The sequence below is a fragment of the Notolabrus celidotus genome, chromosome 16 (assembly GCF_009762535.1).
Source record: "Notolabrus celidotus isolate fNotCel1 chromosome 16, fNotCel1.pri, whole genome shotgun sequence".
Classification (NCBI taxonomy): domain Eukaryota; kingdom Metazoa; phylum Chordata; class Actinopteri; order Labriformes; family Labridae; genus Notolabrus; species Notolabrus celidotus.
Window position 1 is genome coordinate 8,482,954 of NC_048287.1, and position 20,745 is coordinate 8,503,698.

Consider the following 20,745-nt stretch of genomic DNA (forward strand, 5'->3'; position numbering starts at 1 on the left):
TTGTGCTGGAAATCTATTGTGCCCTCACAGGTGGTAAAATATGTGTAAAAAGACATTTCATCTTAAATTAGTATTATTTAAACACCTGAAGACAAATGTATCCTCTCTGTGTTAAAACAGCTTAGCTGCTTTATAATAGAGGTATCTGACTCATATAGAGGACCGGATTTATTGCATCCTTATTGCATCATTTACATATTTTGCATAAACCTGTATGTAAATAAATCCTCAGAACAACTTGCACCGACAAAACCAGACTATAGACAGACCTGCAGATGTGCTTTGATATACAGTTATCACATGCCAAACACATGCACATTTACCCGACTTATTTGTGAACAGTGACACCTGTACCGTGCGCTTCACTGCAGGATGAAGTGTTATTTATGAGGACATTGTGACTGACGGGGCACACAGAGCTCACAGCAAACAGACATGACGTTCACTATCATCCATCTCCATCCGCACTGCTGTCACTGTTTGCCCTGTCTCAGGTCTTTGTCATGCACATGCGTGTTTATATAGCCGTAAGAAACCCCGTGTGACATGAATCAAGGCTACAAATGTGTCAACAGGGTTTCTTTTAACTACTGACAGCTCAGTGAAGGAAACCGGCTTTTTTCGGTTAAATAATTAACATGTAAATGTGTAAAAAGCCCGGTTATTTAACTGAATGTAAACGAACACATTGTTTCTTTAGCCCCACTGGAGTTAACATGGCTCTCCGTCCAGACACAGACAACAACATACTACCAGCCAATAAGACCGCTCTCTGCCTCCGCCGCGGAAATGACCGACCAATCAGCTGCCAGGGTGCTTTCCGAGTTAACAAACCAGCGGTGTGTCTGGGTCTTTTGGGGAAACCAAGAGCCAATCAGCTGCTAGTCTGGGCTTCACGGAGTCACAGCCTGACCAATCAGCGCTCTGTCTGGCTGCACCGAGGGGGCGACCGTCTGCCGAGGCCCAATCAGCGGCTCAGTGCTGCCTGCCGGTGCCGGGGACTGGTGGTGAGGAGCCCGCTGCAGCGCGTCAGGACCGGACCGTGAACCCGGAGACGGTACACACCGAGCCGAAAGGAGACACAGGTGAGCCCGGGGATGTGTGCGGGGCCTGGCTCCGGCGGGGTAACCGTAAAAGCCGGACGGATAGCGGGCTGTTGTGTCGTGTTTCTGCCGGTGGATCCGCTGACAGACAATAGAGCGGCTCTGTTCGCTGTTTATTGATGCGGGCTGACATGTTGGCGACCAGCAGACAACTGTTTAATATATTAAAACACCAGCAGAAGCGTCCACGTCTTTGTGAAGCCTCGGAGGGTGGATTTGATGATAACCGAGCTGTTAGAAGAGATGTTGTGATTTCATTGTGATGGAAAGGTTGAGAGCGGAAAGCCTCCAATCCGTTTCATTGTTTGATCCGGAGTCTCAGGGGGTTCAGTCAGACCGGAGAAAGAACCAGGCTCCTCTAAATACTCGGTCACGTTGATTTAAAGAGTACCGGGGCGCAGATTACACCTTAAAATGGTTTTATCGAGTTATATTGAGGCGAATCTGTGTGAAGAGGCGGATTAAAAGGCGCTAAGAGGAGGCCGGGGGGGCTGATGCCTCGCAGCAATTAGGAAGAAAAATTCGAAATGCATCAGCCATTTAGACTCAACTGGCTCCATATGCACCTAAATGGCTGCCTGGCGCCTGACAGCAGAAGCAGCATTTCACTGTAAGGGCTCGTGCAGGGGCGTGTCCAGACTTTTTGACTGGGGTGGCCCAACTGGGACACTGACTTTTACAATGATGGAATCAAGTATGTGTGCATACACATGAATGAATACCATTTATTTACCCTTCTTTCTGGCTCCACTCATCATACCTGTTTTGACAATCAGCATTCAAGCATCACACTGTTGTTTTAATCCTGTGTATGTTCATTTTTTAACATTACTTCCAGGCCTTTTCATGCCTTTAGTGGGAGGACAGAACAGTGGATAGAGTCAGAGACGGGTGAGAAAGAAGAAATGGCCAAGGGTGAGGATCGGACCGAGGGCTACTGCTCCAAGAACTTAGGCTAAGCCCTTCCTCAAGTGTACAATTTTAAACTTCCAAAAGTAGCACACATCAGAAAGGTAGCACACATCAGAAAGGCAGCACATACATGTCATAAACTTAAATTCTTAGAGACAAAAAGAGGATGTTTGTCCAAAGTCACAAATTAAGATACTCCTAAAATGTCTAGTACTACATATCTGTGCAGTGGAGTTTCCACGTCACTCTGTAATACGACGCCTGAACACTAGTTGGCAGTGCGATATCTATGCTAGCCGTATTGCCAGTTTCAGGTTCTGCTACATGCATACGTGCAAACATTCGTGCGATGGAAAATAAGCTGACTGAGTCCAATCACATTCAGTTAGAGTTAGAGCTGATACATGTTGAGCAGCAGCTGATTTTACTGTCATTATTGCAAAGAAGAAGAGAGGAAACGTCAGAGGAGAGAGAATGCACGCCAATAAAGAAATGTTGTAAATGCAGGAATTGCAATGCTTCACAGTGGACCAATACCAAAGCTTGTGGTCTGCATTGTTTCGATTTGTAGTTACATTTTTAAGAATGTGCACGACAGACTAGCATATGCAACGAAATAGATTTGAAGCAGAAGATAAATCAGGCTTAAGTGTCAAAAATACTTTAATGGGCAACATTTTGAAAGCTTGCAGTTTCTGATTGACTGATGTTTTTGATGCTATATGTAAGTAGCCTGAGCATGAGTCCTACCTCTCAAAATGCAAACAGCTGATCATATTTTAGGTGTTTTGGGTGACATGGGGGGTCTATGCTACCCCTGCACCCCCCCGACAAGCCTCTGTCAGTGTGATCCAGGCCGAGCGTCTGATTGTGTCCAGAGCGGAGGATTAACAGAGGAACATGTCCAGATGACGTTAGAGACCAACCAGGGATCAATATTTAATGTGTGCTGCCCATTATTCTGCAGTGTGCACGCGCTCATGTCGTGCCTGTTGGCCTGAGCTGGTGTCTGCTCTGCTGCTGCAAGATTTACATGAGTCACATGCAGATGCATGACTGCTACCACTGCCTGAGTGTGCAGTGTAGTCCCCATAGCCCCCGTATTTATGTGACAGTCCTGCTTTACAATAAAATAAAACACATTCACAGCCAAAGTTCCCATGAAGAGAAGCTGCAGTTTGTCGTTTGTGTGCACGGTCCTGTTTGGTGCTCTGACAGCAGGGAGAGGTGTTGTAATCTCTGACTTTGCAGCAGCTGTTTGTGTCTCCTTGTGCCGCTTGCTCCACGATCCTTCCACCTGAGCGTGTGCAGGTAAAGTGTCTGCACAGCCTTTTGGTTTGTGAGATAAAAGTTGGCAGACCTTGATACACTCAGCCCTCCACTCTCCCAGTGATAGTGGGTCTGTCTGTATGAATGAACGGTCCCTGCTGTTGAAGAGTGTGAATGAACCGTAGTATTCTCAATGATGGAGTCCTTCCTCTTCCTATTTCAGGCTCAGGGTCCCCCGGCAGCCCTGCTAGCATACAGATGAAGACACTGTACAGTTAGGACAGAGCTTTACAGTACCTTTACACTGCTGTCGTGTAGTATGGGATTAAAATATAACAATGTCATTATGGTTTTGGCCTCAATTAGTGGGACTTTATTGAAATACGATAGAAACCAACTTCTAATGCATGAATCTGTCAGGAATGATAATTTTGAGCACGTCTAAATACCTGCTATTAGATAATTCAGCTTTATTCAATCATTGCTTCCCAGTTTGGATGGATCAGAAGCTTCTGTTCTTTAAAATGTGACCCATACTGATACAGCATCTTTGATTTGATATCACCTTATTTAAAAACACACTGATCTCTTTTTAAAGGAACTCCTTAAATACAGTTATTAGTTATTTCCTGGAAAACATACAAAATGTTGATGACTCATGCTGCACTCGGCTTTGAACAATAGGGGTGGGACAAAATATCCATACAGTAATATATTGTTGTCCTGACTCATGCAAAACAATTAGTGTATCACTGCTGCCAAATATTGATATTTTAATTTAAAATAATAACACAGCTCCTTCCAGTTTCACTCACAGTGTCACTGCTACATGACTCCTCATGGTGGCGCTCATGGCACCTATCCTGCACTTGACCTTTCACAGGCTTTTTGTGTTAGTCATTGAACCATGATGTACTCTACTGGAGTTTTGCTGATATGCCAATATTTTCAACTCGTTTTGGCTCTTTTGTTCTCGAAGTCATCTCTTTAACAAACACTTAAAATAAGTCAGATTGGGGCGCTGGTGGCCAATTGGCCTAAGTGCCCCACATACAGAGGCTACAGTCCTCGTTGCAGGGGTCGCCTGTTCGATTCCCGGCCGTGACCATTTCCTGCATGTCTTCCCCTGATCTCTCCCCACATCTCACATTTCCTGTCTCTCTTCAGCTGTCCTGTGGAATAAAGGCAAAAAGGCCAAAAAATAAACTTTAAAAATAAAAAAATAAGTAAAATAAAATATAAAATAAAACAGGGCTGTGAGACTCAATAATTTGATATTTATCTTGATATGAAACGTTTTTCGTGATAACATCTTTTTTAATATTGCCCAGCTATACTAGCATTAGCACCTAGCTTCTCTATGTGACTTGAGACAAAGCTTTGCAGTTAAGGTGAGCTACATCCGAGAAGTAACACCAGCTAGACGTAACGTATTGAGGCTCCGTGTTCATCGTTAACCTGCAGAGGCACCCTCCACCATGCTGAGAGGCTGGTGACTGAGTGTCTTGTTCAGCTCCTTCACCTTTGGGTGGTCGCTACTTCGCGTCTTTGTGGAATGACTGAAGAAGCTGCTGACGGGTTTTTGCTGGCACTGACTGTTCAGAAACTCTTGGCACTGCTCAGGATGATGGATCTTTAGATGATTGGTCCCGTTGAGAGTTTTGCTCCTCTGGCTGGTTCTTGATGTGAATCAGTGGCATACACACAAATGCAAAGGTTACATCAAAAGCGATAGACACAAAGATGCGAAGACAAAACATTTGCAAACAGCCAATGGTAGAGCTTTTTTCAGATTGCTTTTTGCTTAAATTGACATGTAGCAGGTTGTTTATCTTTGGACTCGCGGTTTTACCGTTCCCCAAAAGACCAGCTGGGTTGAAGATTGTCTGCTCATGAACATCCCTGAAATGCGTTAAGAGATCTGAGAGTCTAAAGAGAGCCACAAGAGGGAGGGTTTTAATGAGGGTCTGTATGTAAAGCGATATTAGGCGACAAAGACCCCAAAGATGAAGACGTCAGTTGGAGATTTAGCCCCGTGGTGTGGTGGATGCAGCTCTGAAGAGACCGACGGCAGTCTCCATCTTTTTTTTTTAAATCACAGAAAAGATTTAAGGCGTGTACGATCAAACGGAGTTGTGAAACCGAGTACGAGTATGAAATGAATCTTAAATAAAGACGATGTTGAAGCTTGGATCGTAAAAGACTGGAAAAACAAAAATGTCAGAGTTTGGTTTTATGAAAGTTTGCTGTTTGGAAGTCAAACGATTATTAACGACTGAATACCATTTTTATCATTTTTAAATCTGTTTTTAAAGAAGAGGTGTTATGATGGGTGATTTATACCCAGACCCCTTCATGTTGATCGTGGATACTGCAAACCTCTGTTCCCCATCATGTCTAAAATATTGGGTCTTTGTTTAAAACTTTTTCATCTCTACGTATGTCTTTAATAATCCATTCATTGTTTATATAAAATATATAAGTTTATTTCAATAATTGCGATGTGTTAATTGCTGATACTGATATTGTGATAATGGTGAAAATTTGATTAATTCTGCAGCCCTAAAAATAACTGAATGTCATATCTAATATACACACTTAGATATTTGTTTATTTATAAGGCACATAATCATACTAGGAACTTTTTCTTATATTATTTACAACACTGACACTGTGTGCATCCCACATTGTTGTTTTAGAAGCTTTAATTTGGATGTTTACTCCCTTTTTTCTCAAATGATAGCAACGATGACTGCTCTAGCTCTTAAACTCCTGCAGCAGTGATAGAGTATGAACAGGAGTAGCAGACCTCTTCATACTGTAGCCATTTACTAAAGTCTTTTATTATTTTCTCCTAAGCCTAACTTTGGCCTCCTGATTCAGAATCTGGATTTATTTTACACTGTGGGGTGTAAATCCCCACTTTCATCCTGACACAATGTTTCATCGATGCTTTGGTCAACGATACAATATTTGCCGATATCGCAAACTCTGCCATGGTATGATTGTAGTGCAGTTCAGTCCACGGGCCAACAATCAATTTCAGACAATATAATGAACGCGTTTAACACTTTTCACCTGAAGAAAATAAAAAATATTTTGATATGTTTTAACATTTTATTTGTTAAACGTTTAAATGAAAACATCATCTCAAAAAGCACAAACACAGTTTCAGTGTAAAAAGAAACATTTTCATCATTTAACATTGAGGGCCCCTTTGTCGACTAAGCGATTAAACATCCTTGCTGGTTGGTTACTGAGTGTTTTATGTTTTTTATTATTGTAGGCTGGACCTGTCAGTCATATGTTGTCTAAGCTGTAGTTCAACCACCCACCTGTAGATGGGGCTGTGAGTGGTGAATGCCATAATGCTATGATGCTCTACTACCTGGATGTAAACAAGCACAGGTGACAGATGTCATCTGGTAGCATGGCGTGTTTTGTTGATCTGGTAAATGGAGATAAAGTTGTATGTAGGCCATGTGTGGTTAAACTGACTCAACCAGAGTAATGAGGAACCAACACAGGCATGTGGACGTTAACCTCCAAGGAGGACTGAAGGGTGGTGGTGCTAGCTCTGCTAGCTTTAGCCGCACTCAGCAAACCAGTTGGTCATTATTTACCTACAGTTTCTGTGATCCAGGTGCCCAGCCAGGTTTGCTGTGTTTCTTGCATCTGAAAGATGACGATGTAGCTCCATGTTTAGACTTTCAATGGATTTGATCAGATCATTGTTCAGCCGATACACAGATTGATCTGGATCATTACACTGGTACACCCCGGTGCATTACAGTACAAAGAGAAACAGAATAAATGTGAGGGGTGATTTTTTTTCTCTACTCATGTTTGTGTAAGGCTGAGAGTTTCTGGACTCTCACTGTCCTCAGAGTCTGTGTGAATGTTTGTGGGATTAAAACGTTGGCTGTAGACCTCGACCTGGCTTAGGCCTGGATTAATCCGGCTGATCGCACCTTAAAGAGGGTGTTCCTGACCTTGGTTGCCTGTTTGAAGTTTGACGTCGTTGTAGACTGTCGAAACGTCTCGTGAGCATCCAGTCATGTGAGCAGTTTGTTGTAGCTGCTGCTTCATCCCTGCAGCCTGCCCGACACTACACCGTGTTTAATAAGACTCTGTGCTCCTCCATAGTCCCCTCTCACAGCAGCCATTTTACCTTATCACAGCAGGAGAGTCACAGGTGTTACTAATAACATTAATGATGGCGTCACTCTGCTCCCTTTAGCTGCTCCATATGTTCCCCACATACATGCTGACTGTGGCTCTCCGTAGTTTAGTGCTGAGCTGGTCGACTGCAGTGAGTTTACAGCTCGAAGCGTCTTGAGCAAACTTTACTCAACTTTAAAGTTCACCCTCACATGTGATACAAGCTTCATTGTTATTAGCTGAAATCATTGCCTCTGTCAAATCACTGTTATTGTCCTCCGTGTGTGTTTCCCAGTTTGTCCAGATGAGTAAGCGTTTGGGTTCAAATGACAGACATCTCAGGCTGCAGGTCCAATCAGCTGACACCAATTAAGGTTAATTAGAGGGAGACTTAATGACAGAACAAGGCGAAGCTGCTGTCTCTGCAGCTGCTGTTTGTGCTGACGTGTCATTATAAGCAGAAGTTAATATGGGCACTGAGAGACTTGACCCCTGAAACATCGTCAGCAAGGAAGCACAAGCACCAAAAAACTCAAAATACAAATCCACATCAGGATGAGAACAGAGTTCACCGTCACCATACAAAGGTGTAATTAAAATTCCTAAGTATAGTTTAAAAAAAACAAACATTTATAGTCAGCTAAACAGCACAACAGGAACCGTCTGGTTGTTGCCTGAGCTGCTAGAGGACAATTGGTGGATGGTGTAAAGGTTGAGGTGCTCTGAAGCCCCACAGATCACTACAGTGTCAGATCAGTGCTTCAAAGGCTGTTTCTGAACCAGCCTGTAAAGATTTCATGTAAATAAAAGTTATGCTTGTCAGCTTGCACCTGCATCCCTAATGGGGTACTCTTACAAAAGTCTTCATGTTGAAATTGAAGAGGCAACATATGTTCTGGAAACATCACCTGATGAGAATTTAAGAGGCTGTTTACAGTTTTCTATAAAGTCCGTTTATTTTGCTGCGTTTTGACGTTCTTTTAACAGAGACAGTGTTTATGGTGCCTGAAAACACAAACATGTTGCAATGAAATCTTTTAAAAACTGGTTTTACGTGGATCCTGTGAAAACCATAGACTGTATAAATAATGGGCGTAGTATCCGTTACGTCACCCATCTGTTTCTGAAGCACTGTTTTGAAGCCAATCATCGGCAGGAGCCATATTGGAAATGCTGAACTCAACCTGACTGCTGTCGAGCTAGTGTGAGGTAAAGAGGCGGGGTTTGAGCCTCCTCGCCAACAGCTAGTGTGTTCCCGCCTGTCAGTCAAGTCAGTCATGTCCTTAAATGGGCAAAACTCGTAATCTTAATATATTCTGAAGTGTTACATTAGAAACCCCCCCCCCCCCCCCCCCCCGTACAGTATGTGCCGATAGAGAAATTTGATATTCAGGCGTAAACTGTTTTTTGAGCCAGGCTGTAAACATGTTTATTAATGTTGTAAAGATCGTCTTCTTTGAATAGGTATGTATGTGGTTTCCGGTGTTTCTGCAGCCAGCCTCAAGTGGACGCTCCATGAACTGCAGATTATAACACTTCCTTATGGTCTTCATATTTTGAGACCAGAGGTTGCCGCTTGGTGAAAACGTTGAACTCACAGCCCCGTTCACACGTGCTTGTTATGGTCCCAGTCGAATAGTTTGCACTTTCAGCTCTGTTGAAGAACTCCTTCATGTGCATGTTCTCCAGTGGTGTTTCATTACGAAGTTATACCGCCAACTGCTGGCCTGACATGCATACTCCAGTGTTTTCATCTGTTTTTGAGGAACAGTGTGCACGCTGACCGCTTTCATAACAGTGTCAAGACTTTTCTTTCTTATGGGGCCGTCCTCGTCCGAGATACAAGGCCTAAGTATCATGATCTGGTGTGTATCTCACCTGGCTGAGGGAGGTCAGATTCTTCACACTGTGTTTGAGAAATCTGCATGATCAGCTCCTCATTTAAACCAGATCCCTTTGCTGTGGACGAAGGTAAAACCTGTGAGGAGCCACCTATTGATCAGTCAGTGTGTACTCTGACGGAGCAGGTAGAGGTGGTGTAGTGGAGTGAGAGAGGAGGAGGTGGGTAACCAGCTGTATCTCTATTCTCAGAGTGCGATCCAGCAGTCAGAGGCTATGCAGCTGTGACTAATCCAGCCGGTGAATAAGCAGCAGTGTGCAGATCGCTGCTGCATTGCTGTGCTGCATTTAGCCAGGTGCTACACAAGGTCACAGCAGTCAACCTGTGTGGATGCAAACGTCCTCATGCTCACCGTCAGCTGAAGGGTGCAGCCAAGGCCGGGACTCTACTACAGAGATACAGATGCGACCCTGAAGAGACATGGAGGAGCTGTTCATGAGAGGTGTCTGTGCAGGTTTCAATCTGAGCAATATCAGAAGAAAGCTGCTAGCATACAGAGGATGTGCAGTAGTTTATCTGGACACCAGTGGATGGATGGATGGAAGGACTTCATTGATCCTAAACTGGAGGAATGTGCCACTGCAGCAGCATCAGAGAAATAAACACAGTAAAAAACAAAATTTACAAAGAAAAAAAAAAGGAGACCACTATTTTATTCATCATCGCTGTACTGTAACGCCAGTCTCATCCTATTGCACCACTTTTACTCTGTTTACATGCCTTAATGTGCTGTTTACACACCTGCACGGTGAATTCAGTCTGGCTTTAAAGGTATGATAAAATGAGCAGGTGTCATCAAATAGAAGCAGACACACTTCGCAGACAGATTAATAGTTTCTGCTCCTGAATTAATTACCTTGCTCACTAATGAATTGGTTCATGCTGTCAGTTTAATGAATTCATGCTCACAGGGTAGTGAATGCACCTTCGAGTCAGCAGGGACCGAAGCTGGACATTTTACTCTGCTGCGGTGTGTGAAACAAAAAGTACTTCTCTCATGCAGCCACTCCACTCTGAACCAGGTGGGTTCACTTCTACCTGAGGGCAGCTACCTGAGTTGTGTCTGCAAAAGATATTAAACATATCGTGTGTCTTCAAGAGACTTTAAAAAACATTAGTATTAGGGATGGGACATGCTTGTAATGCGAATATTTTCTTATTTTAAAAGTACATTTTTCATCGTTTTTACCGGTGCCTGGTTGTAATACGGTATTCCCGCCAGACGATGGCTACAGAGTGTCTTAAGATGTTTGCTAACTGCATTAAATAGCAAAAGAAGGAGTAAACATTAGGGACAGTCGCTGCAATTTCCTGTTTCTGAATCTCACGCCACTACGGACGTCTTTCCAGAGACTGAGCATGGCTGTAAAATGTAAACGCACACGCCACACTGCGTCACAGAAACACAGATATAAAGATCGAGACAGACGCTCAGTGCCCGCTACTAGCAGCACCTCGTCCTGCTGCCGGTTAATGCGTCTGCAACAAAAACGAATCCTGTGAATGAGGAGAGTTAACTGTGCAGAGGCTGTGACGGAGAGCAGAGCAGAAACACACAGCAGACAGGAAGAAGAGCGACTGCAGCAGTGATGAAACAACATCTGGCACCTTTCTGCCTGTTTGTGTGGAGGTGTTTAAAGGGTAACGCTGAGAAACATTCACAAAATAACTCTTCTACTCTCTTTCTGTGCTTAAGCTCTGTGTTGATCTGAAGTCGAACGTGACTACAAACATGGCAGACGACAAAAAGCTAAATGTTGCTAGCTGCTCAGTAACCTAATACATCCATTGAGGAAGTAACTTCTGCCCAGCTCCTCTCTTCATCAGTGTGATGTGGTTTACTGTAAGCACCATGGCTGTGTTTGTTGTGCTTCCTTCTTCAGTCAGCTGGCTTCCTCATTGGCTGTCATTTCGTACTACATGTGAGTGGATCCTGGCTGTCCTCGGGGTTCCCCATACACAAGATATTTTATTGTAAATATTCCACATGTGTAATGTTTAGGATGAGCTGATCGGGGGGGGGGGTAAAATCACTTTTAACATCCTTTTGTTCTGAGTGTCTGACAGCATCAGAGAAAGGATCCCGACAGAGACAGAGCTTTATGTTTAAAGAGGAAGAGTCTTTTTTAACCAGAGACAGAGGTCACATCGCTGTCTCACAGATCTTTGTGGTATTACGTGTTACAAAAGTAGTTGTAGTATCATAATAACCAAACATTTTTACACAAAGTTACAGAACTGCACAAACAAACGTATCAACCGAGGTGGCTGCAGATCAGCAACTCCTGTGTTCTGCATGTTCAATGTTTCTGTCAGAGAGGATCTTAATATTTTTGTTCTCTCTCTCTGTAATTTGGTGAATTTGCAACCAAAGGTTTCCATTGTAACCTGTTTTGCTGACATCAGCTGAACAAGGGACAACAAAGGACTTAAAAATAATAACAAAATGAAAACAAGAAGTTGATTCTACACTAAATCTGCTCAAAGAAAGAAGATACTTTTTTATAACGGTGTGAGCAGCACACTGAAAATGTCTGAGAGTAACTTATTCTCAGAGATTAGGATCCAGTTCAGCGTTCTCATAGTGACGTTTTGAGTCTAAAGTCTCAGGTCTGCTGTGTTTTTGGTGTAATGTGTCTAAAAATAGCTTCTGCAACATTTCCTCCAGATGTAAACAAACGGCAGCATCCAGCGTTGATGCATTAGCTCTTAAAATACCCAGAATGCAGTGTGCAGATGTAAGGTGGTGTTCAGTGTGAAGGATTAGTGTAGCTAATATCTCTCTGCTGATGATGAGTGTGTGATTGTGTGTGTGTGTGTGTGTGTGTGTGTGTGTGTGTGTGTGTGTGTGTGTGTGTGTGTGTGTGTGTGTGTGTGTGTGTGTGTGTGTGTGTGTGTGTGTGTGTGTGTGTGTGTGTGTGTGTGTGTGTGTGTGTGTGTGTGTGTGTGTGTGTGTGTGTATTGATACTCCTCCTGGCTGCCACGTTCGGCCCCATTTTAAGATGTCTACCTCGCCGTGCCTCGCTCTGACTAAACGTCTCGTGTTCCCGCTGCTTTTTTTCTTTCTTTCTTTTCCTCTGGTTGGGCTGGTGAAACAGCGTCTGCCCCACCCTGTGGTCTGAAGTTCTGCTCTCACTCTTTTCTTGTCAAAGTGCCAGCTCTTAAAGGAAGAGATTTTCCTCTTTCTGCTCTGAAAACACCGGGCCTCCTCCTCCTCCTCCTCTTCCTCCTCCTCCTCCTCCTCCTCCTCACCTCCTTCTCTCTCTCTGTGTCTCTCTCTCTCTGACTGTCTCACTGTTCGACGTCCTGACCGCTAACGGCTACACATTAAGAGATAATTCCATACCCTGAGGTTACAAACCGGCTCAGACTGGCTCAGTGCGTTTTTCACTGTCCTCTGTTCCCTGGGTGAAAATAAATAAATTAAAAAAAAAGAAAAAACAGAGAGAGAGAAAATTACGTCTTTGCCTTTTTTAAAGGAACACGACGTTCATTTGTAGCAGGAGCAGAACTGCAAGCAGGAACACTCACCTCTGTTGTCCACAAGAGGAAAAAATCGGTGACATTTCTCTGTAGATAGTTTTACCCCGAGCAGCAAAGTCAAAGCATTCATTCTTTTATGAGCAAGTTTTTCTAGGAAGGATCCTTCAACAGATGTCTGACTTTAGAGAGTAGGTCAGGGATCTTCAAACCTGGGACATATTTTGACATAGTTTGAACTCTAAATGACGAAGTAGAGCAACTCAAATCTTACTTCAAGCAGATAAAGGGTTATCACAATACCTGTAAGCAGTTTGTATTGAATCAGTATTGGTACCAGTTTGGAGACAACAGAAAAGGATGAACTACGTGGCACACAAATCTATAGTTTTCTGTTTTTTAATTACCAACCCATGTGTGGGCATGTTTGTTTCTCTGTTGTTAAGCTCTGAAAAACAAACAATCAGAAAATATCGTCTTCTTTTACAAATTCTCTGCTTTGTTTTCATTAGCAGCGCTCGCTCGCGTCACTTCCTCTCTACGTCCACTGCTGCTCTCGCTCGTTTTGTCACGTTAAAGTCTGCCTGAAGCAGTTTGGAGCTTGGATATGTTTAGATTGTGTTGTTGAACATGCGGGTTATTGATAAACTGGTTTACTTGGCGACTGGTCATCCAGCAGCAGTGAGACAGGCAGTAATGACTACAAGGTATCACTGGGGGGCTGAGGTGTGTTCTGCTGTTGGACCCATAGACTGTATAAAATATGGACGTAGTATCCGTGACGTCACCCATCTTGTTCCTGAGAGCTGTTTTGAAGACAATCGACAGCGGCAGCCATATTGGAAATGCTGAACTCAACCAGGCAGAGTGTGACGTAGTGTAAGCCTCCTAGCCATGTGTTCCCGACCGGGAGTCACGTCAGTCATGTCCTTATTTGGGTCAAACTCGTAATCTTAATATGTTCTGAACCGTCACGTTAGAAAAAAATTCACCCCCCGTACAGTGTGTGCCGATAGAGAGATTAGCTTCGTAGGGCTAAGCCGTTTTTTGAACCAGGCTGTAAACATGTTTATTAATGCTGCAAAGATTGTCTTTTTCCCATTCATGTCTATGTGATTACCGGTGTTTCTGCAGCCAGCCTCAAGTGGATTTTCGATGTATTGCAGTTTATAGCACTTCCGCATGGGCTTCATCGTTTGAGACCGAAGGTTGCCGCTTGGCTGGACCATAGACTGTCCAAAACATGGGCGTAGTCTCAGTGACGTCACACATTAGTTCCTGGAGACAGGTTTGAAGCCAAATGAAGGCGGAGCTGCTGACTCAACCTAACTTTGGATCATCTACAAACAGAAAGGCAAAGCTGAGACTGTGAGCATTTTTGCTGAAAACATCTGCCCTTTACCATGGGTGTTACCAGTGTTGATGGGATTACTTTGCTTTTACCGCCAGCCTCAAGTGGACATTTAAAGAACTGCAGTTTTATGCAATACTGCATCAGATTCATCTTTCAGCTCCTGAGGTTGAAGCGTTGTACACAGAGCATAGCATCATCACAGGCTGCAAACTTTACACAAAGGAGTCTCAATAAGGCTAAAAGCTAACTGATGTGAACTGAGGTCAGCTGGAGTCCACTCTGAGGAGTGCTTGGACACTCTGTGCTTTGGTGGTTACTGTTTGCTTAACCACTTTTAAACCATACACTGAAACAGCAACATTACAGCCTGCTGATCTGTTGATTGAAAAGCTTTATTTTATCCACCATTTACACCCGTTCAAAGAAAATCAGAAATGTACTTACATGTTCTATATCCCTTCTCCACCCTTATGCAAAAATCTCAATGTGACGACCTGATTAACCCTGTGTCACACCACCCAGAGGCAGCAAAGGTGACCCTTCTCTCGCCCTGCAAACCATCAGGTCCTTAAACATCATCGTCTGTCAGGATGAAGAAAGTGTCATTGAAAGCTTTGAAAGTTTTGAGTCCACTGATCAATAAAATTTGACTCTGGTGATCCCGACAGATGGTTTGAATCACTGCCACTGTGGGGGCAGCATAACAGCCTGGAGGACTCATCATTTTTTACATCCAATGTGCCCATAAATAAAGAGAGGAAATGACCATCACTTTCCATGTCTATAAATAGACCACAGTAGTTGGCAGGGTTTTTTTTTAGATTAATACTATTATAACAATAATTCAAGGAATGTCTCCGTTTAATCTCATGGATAGCCAGTGGTGCAATCCAAGGATTACACTGATCACTGCAAGTGGTATGATTTAGGGCCTGTGTCCACTGGGGTTGAAACAATACTGTCAGCCAATAGTTCAATAGGGACGGTTTCTGGTTTGGTTCTGTTCTGGCAGCCCGAGCCTTCAGGATTTTGTGGTAATCCATTTTCAGGCATGTTAGGTTGGGGTTAGTAGCATGGAAAGAGGCGCTACCAGCACAAAACCTCCTCAGTGGACACAGGCCCTAACACAGACTGACCAGATCTCTCATTTTATCACCAGCTGTCACTCAAAAGCAACAAAACTTAATATGAGTGTTTATTTATTTATGCCATTGGTTTATTTGTGTTTACTTGTTTTCCCCTCCTACCTCCCTCCTCTTTTACTGCGTCCTACATTTTGCTGTCAACGATGGAGCAATAAGTTTCACTGAAGAACATGTCTCAGAGCAGAAACAGCCAACAGGCTGACTATAACACCATCAGCTCGCTCCTGCAAGTGCAAAAAGACCAAGACTCATTTTGTATACCTGTAATCCCCACCAAGGATAGATACAAAAGTTCTAGACTGGGTCTCAGCATATACTCATAAATAAGGAGTCAGGGGATCCCTGATGGATTCTGTTAGTTTGACAAACATTAAACTCTTGTTGTCTGGTAAATGTTCCTTCTGCAGTAGGGTGTGTTTACTATTTAAAGTGTGATGTAAAGAAGCCTCTTTATCTGCATTAGCAATCTAGATTAATGTATCCTGAATTAGGAAATCAACAACCCTATCCACAGAGGCGGACAAACATCATCCACAGAGCACTCTGCTAATGTACCTCTCCTTGACTCTCAGTTTGACCCGTCACACAAGGTTTTTAAACTCTGGACTCACTAATATTCAAAGTATTATATATGTAGAGCTGGACGATATTGAAATGATGTTATCACAATAAAATATTTCATATCGGTCAAAATCGATAATTATCACGATCAATACCAAATCATTATTTCATTTAAATTTAAAGGCAGGTTTTTGCTCCTGAGTGAAAGTTAAAGAAACCAGACAGTTTGTTAGTTTGTATCTGGATTTAGTTTTCTGATCAGCTTCTTCATCCATAATTTTTGACGGTGTTAACAGGAAGCAGGTCTTTTGTGTAAGAGGAGATTTGTGTGAATTGTAGTTTGTAGATTCTTATTTTCCTCAGGTTGAGAACATTTGAATGATTTGATTTAAATGTACAACAAAGATCTATCAAATTGTGTACAGTGCATCAGTTTATAAAGCATTGTTTTGAGTTGTGCACTCCCCTTTAAGGTTACTAAGGGTTACGGGCCGAGTGATGACAGCCAGTGTGTGAAAATCTGAATCACTGAATTCACTTTTGGATGACATGATAAATCAGCACATAATCAAATAGAAATCACCTTAAATTGGATTGAGGACCACGTACTGAGATTCATTTCAAATGATGTTAGAGGCATCAACACCCCTGATAGTTTCACCTGTGATGATACCTGACCATCAGCTGGTGGTGTTGAAAGGTGCTAAGCTGGACGGAGAAATCTGTCAGTGCATTACTCCGTGTGGTCACCTGTGTGGTAAAGAATGAGGTCCAGAACTGTGAGTGTGTTTTCCTCCACATGTGAAGCAGGTGAATTGAATCTGCATATCAATACAATCAGTCATCTCACCTGACACGCGTGTGCAGGTCCACTTTGTATCTCATCACAGTTTGTTTTTAATTACATCTTAATTATCCTTTGTTAGTGTATCAGACTCCATTGTGACCAGATTCTTGTCCTTAACTGACCCAAAGACATCACACACAGAAGACTGTGACGTGGAAAAAACACAAAGTAAAGCCAACGTTCCCCACCTTCAACAGGCGCTGACATACTACTGAGTAAACACACGTTAACTTCACAATAAAGCGCCCCTTCAGGTTGGTCCAGCCCAACAGCAGAACAGATAGGCAGGTACCTCGTTCACTTTGTGGTCCCCATAGATTGTGTAAATAATGGACGTAGTATCTGTGAAATCGCACATCTACTTATGAAGCGCTATTTTGAAGCCAATTGTTGGCGGGAGCCATAATGGAAATGCTGAACTCAACATAACTGCTGTCGAGCTAGTGTGAGCCTCCTTGCGTAAACCCTTTATTGAACCAGGCTGTAAACATGTTTATTTCTGCTGTAAAGATCGTCCTCTTTGAATGGGTGTGTATGTGGTTTCCTGTGTTTCTGCAGCCAGCCTCAAGCGGACGCTCGATGAACTGCAGTTTATAGCACTTCCACATGGGCTTCATATTTTGAGACCAGAGGTTGCCGCTTGGTGGTCCCTAACGGTGATATGGAGAAGCCTCTAGGCCGGTCTAAAGCTGGTAATGAGCTGACACCTTGTTGGTGTGGTCATTGTCTGGTTTTGTGCTTTAAAAGCTGCAGTCACCTGCAGAGGCCTCGCTGCAGCTTGAAATACAGTCTAGCTGTACTGTTGCTTTCTTCCCCCTGGATTCATGAGTTACATTATGGATCACTGTTTACACTTTGATTATTTATTCATTTTTGTCTATGAAGTATCTGAAATAATTAGTCAGTGTTACCTGTGATGTTTTATTTTGTTAGAAGATACTCCAGAATTAAAGAAACAGTGTTCGGTAAATAAACGGTGTTTGCACGACGTGAACGGTTCACAAAGATTGATCGATAATCTGAGTGATCAGCTGATAATGTCTTGTGTCTGATTTATAATGGAGTGATGACAGGAGCAAGGATGAGAGTGATTTTTTCAGTTTTGAGGTATTGTGATGAGGACCTCAGTGTGTGTGTGTGTGTGTGTGTCGGAATGAGTCGAGTCTTTCTTTTTTCTTTCTCTCACTTCTTTAGCGATGCTCTTTGTCTCCTTGCTAACCCCCTCCTCCTCCTCCTCCTCCTCCTCCTCCTCTTCCTCTTCTTCCTCCCCCTCCTCCCCTTTGCCCCCTATCACTGCCCCCCCAAAACCCCTCCCATCAGTACCCTCCACCCTCACACACACATACACACGCACACACACACACACCCCCTCCCCTCAGGCGACAGCAGAACAGGAATTGATTAGTGGCACGGCTTAAAAATAGACGACTAGTTGTCATAGCAACGCCCACAATGAGCTGTTGTCTAGTTTAATAAAGAGCAGCGTTGTGTCTGAGGTTGAAGGTGTGTGTGTGAGCGTGTGTGTGTGTGTTGCTGTGCAGTCAGCAGGTGAATCTGTGTGTGTGTGATTACACTGCGGTCCTGCTGGATGTGACTTCTGTACCGATCAATTGAACCGACAACAAAAACACCACCCGCATCTTTCGCCGCGCTCCCATTGGCTCTGAGGCTGCATCCCGACGCCATCGACTCCTGAGCCGCTCCACGCAAACCAATTACATCCCTGTTGCTATGGGCGCTGTCCTGATTGGCCTCATTAGTGTCAAAAACTGGCCATATGCAAATCCTGGTCATATTCCCAGCAGCCCCGTCATCAGCATCCTTTACAGCCAGGCAGTGTGTGCATCTGTGTGTGTGTGTGTATGTGTGCGTGTGTGTCAGCTGGACCAGCAAGCTGAGCCCCGTTGGCACAGGGAGGGGTTTGTTGTTCCCGGACATCTCCCCATCTTTACTCGCTCTGGCTGAAGGAGGCTGTAGTATCTGCCTCGGGTTGTAGTTTCCTGCAGGACTGTTGGTATGAGGAGCCACACACACACACACACACACACACACACACACACACACACACACACACACACACACACACACACACACACACACACACACACACACACACACACACACACAAAGACACCCACCATTGCAGACCGGACCCTAGCCTTCACCCAGGTGTAGAAGCATCAATGAAATACGCATACAGGAGGAGTCTGTCATTGGACTTTGGGGATTCTGTCAGACATATTCAACTCTATAGAAGGACCAGACTTTGGTATGAAAAGTGTCCGTTTCCATCTGTGGTACTTTTGTAGTGTGACTAGTATTGACCAATCAGGTGTCAGCAGGCTTTGGCGACTGCAGGAGAAACAGTCTGTATGGAGAGCAAAAGCAGGAGGAACACAATCCAGCGTAATGACATCTTGTCTCGCATCGTTAATCGTAATCTGAGGAGGATTTATTACTCTCTCTGAACAGATATCTGAATGAACGGCAGCTAACAATCTGTTCTAGATCAGACAAGCTTACACACCTGGACCACCGGATGACTTGGAACCTCTTCTGCTCTCAAGTCTAGGCAAGAAGTTTCTCTGCTTTGTCCTTTGGTGCATTGAATCCAAGCGGCAACCTCCGGGTCTAAAAACATCCAATGCGGGAGTGTTAAAGCTGCAGTTCATCAAGCAGCCGCTTGAGGCTGGCTCTGGAAGTATCGGAAACCACATACACAACAATTCAAAGAAGACAATCTTTACAGCAGAAATAAACATGTTTACAGCCTGGTACAATACACGAGTGTAGTCTGGATTGCTCATTTCTTGATCGGCACACACTGTACAGGGGGTGAATTTTTTCATAACACTGCAATTTCAAAGATATTGAAATTACGAGTCTTCCAATAAGAGGCACAGCTGACTTGATTGACAGGTAGTAACACTGTAGCTGTTGGCGAGGAGGCTCAAAGCCCGCCTCTTTACGCCACCATCGCTCGACAGCAGCAATATGGCTGCCGCTGCTGCCTGGCCTCAAAACAGCGGTTCAGAAACAGATGGGTGACATCACAGATACTACGTCCATATTTTATACAGTCTATGATTGAATCGCCTTTATCTCTGTGAACTCCAGCTCACAGAGATGTCCGCTGTAAACGGCATGACATCGGCGCGGTTCGAATCAGTTGTATTGTAGTTAAGCTATATTTTTGTCTCTTTGAAGCCTGCAGACCTGAACAACTGAACAGTGCGCTGCAGGCAGAAGAACACGTCTTTGTTGTGTCTGCAAATAGTGCAAAAATAAATAGACTTTCTAAGTTAGGGATATATAAGTTATATTTGGGGTGTTTTTGTCTTAATTGACAGGACAGCTGAAGAGAGACGGGAAACGTAGGGAGCAGAGAGAGGGGGAAGACAAATGGTCAAACCAGGGACCTCTGCAACGAGAACTATAGCCTCTGTACATGGGGTGCACATAGACCGCCAGGCCACTGCTGCCTGATAAATAAGCTTTCTGATGGCAGCATTAAGTTAAAACAAAATTCTCAATAGTGCGCACACAGAAACGGAGATGAGTGTTTGGGTTGGAGTCACTTAAAATTCATTAAATACTGAAATATCCCTTTAAGATGTAGACATAGTTTAAACATGTTTTCAAGTTGTTTAAATGAAGTTTGGACCTTTAGGTCATTTCAATATTCAAGTTCATTCATAAGTTTTATAAAGTAAGTTGAGTTTTAATCATTAAGACACCTGGACTTGACTAAGGGGCCTTTTGGATTCAACATTGATTTACCTGGATGACTGTAAGGACAGTAAAACAAAAATAGGGTCTAAAATGAAAAAGTCTTCCTTCTCCTTGTTGTTGGTCATAATGGTACCTTGTACTCTAGCTCGACAAATGCCACCAGATCAGAGTTCTAGACCCCGTTACTATGATTGGAAGTTCAAATTCTCTTGCCTGGTTGTATTACAAGTTGTTTTCTAACACCACAAATAAACACTGCACATCAAATTCATTTACTTTGT

The 20,745-nt window shown here is 43.5% G+C and overlaps 1 protein-coding gene across 2 annotated transcripts in view; it reads left to right on the forward strand.

Moving 5' to 3' along the window:
• Window positions 1-952: 952 nt before the first annotated feature.
• gatad2b (GATA zinc finger domain containing 2B) overlaps window positions 953-20,745 on the forward strand; it is a 59,360-nt gene continuing 39,567 nt past the window's right edge. Inside the window, exon 1 of one of the 2 annotated variants that reach the window (XM_034704664.1) lies at window positions 953-1,085. The gene's annotated coding sequence lies outside the window, so the exon portion shown is untranslated. The remainder of the gene's footprint in view (window positions 1,086-20,745) is intronic. The other variant, XM_034704665.1, reaches the window with a different exon arrangement.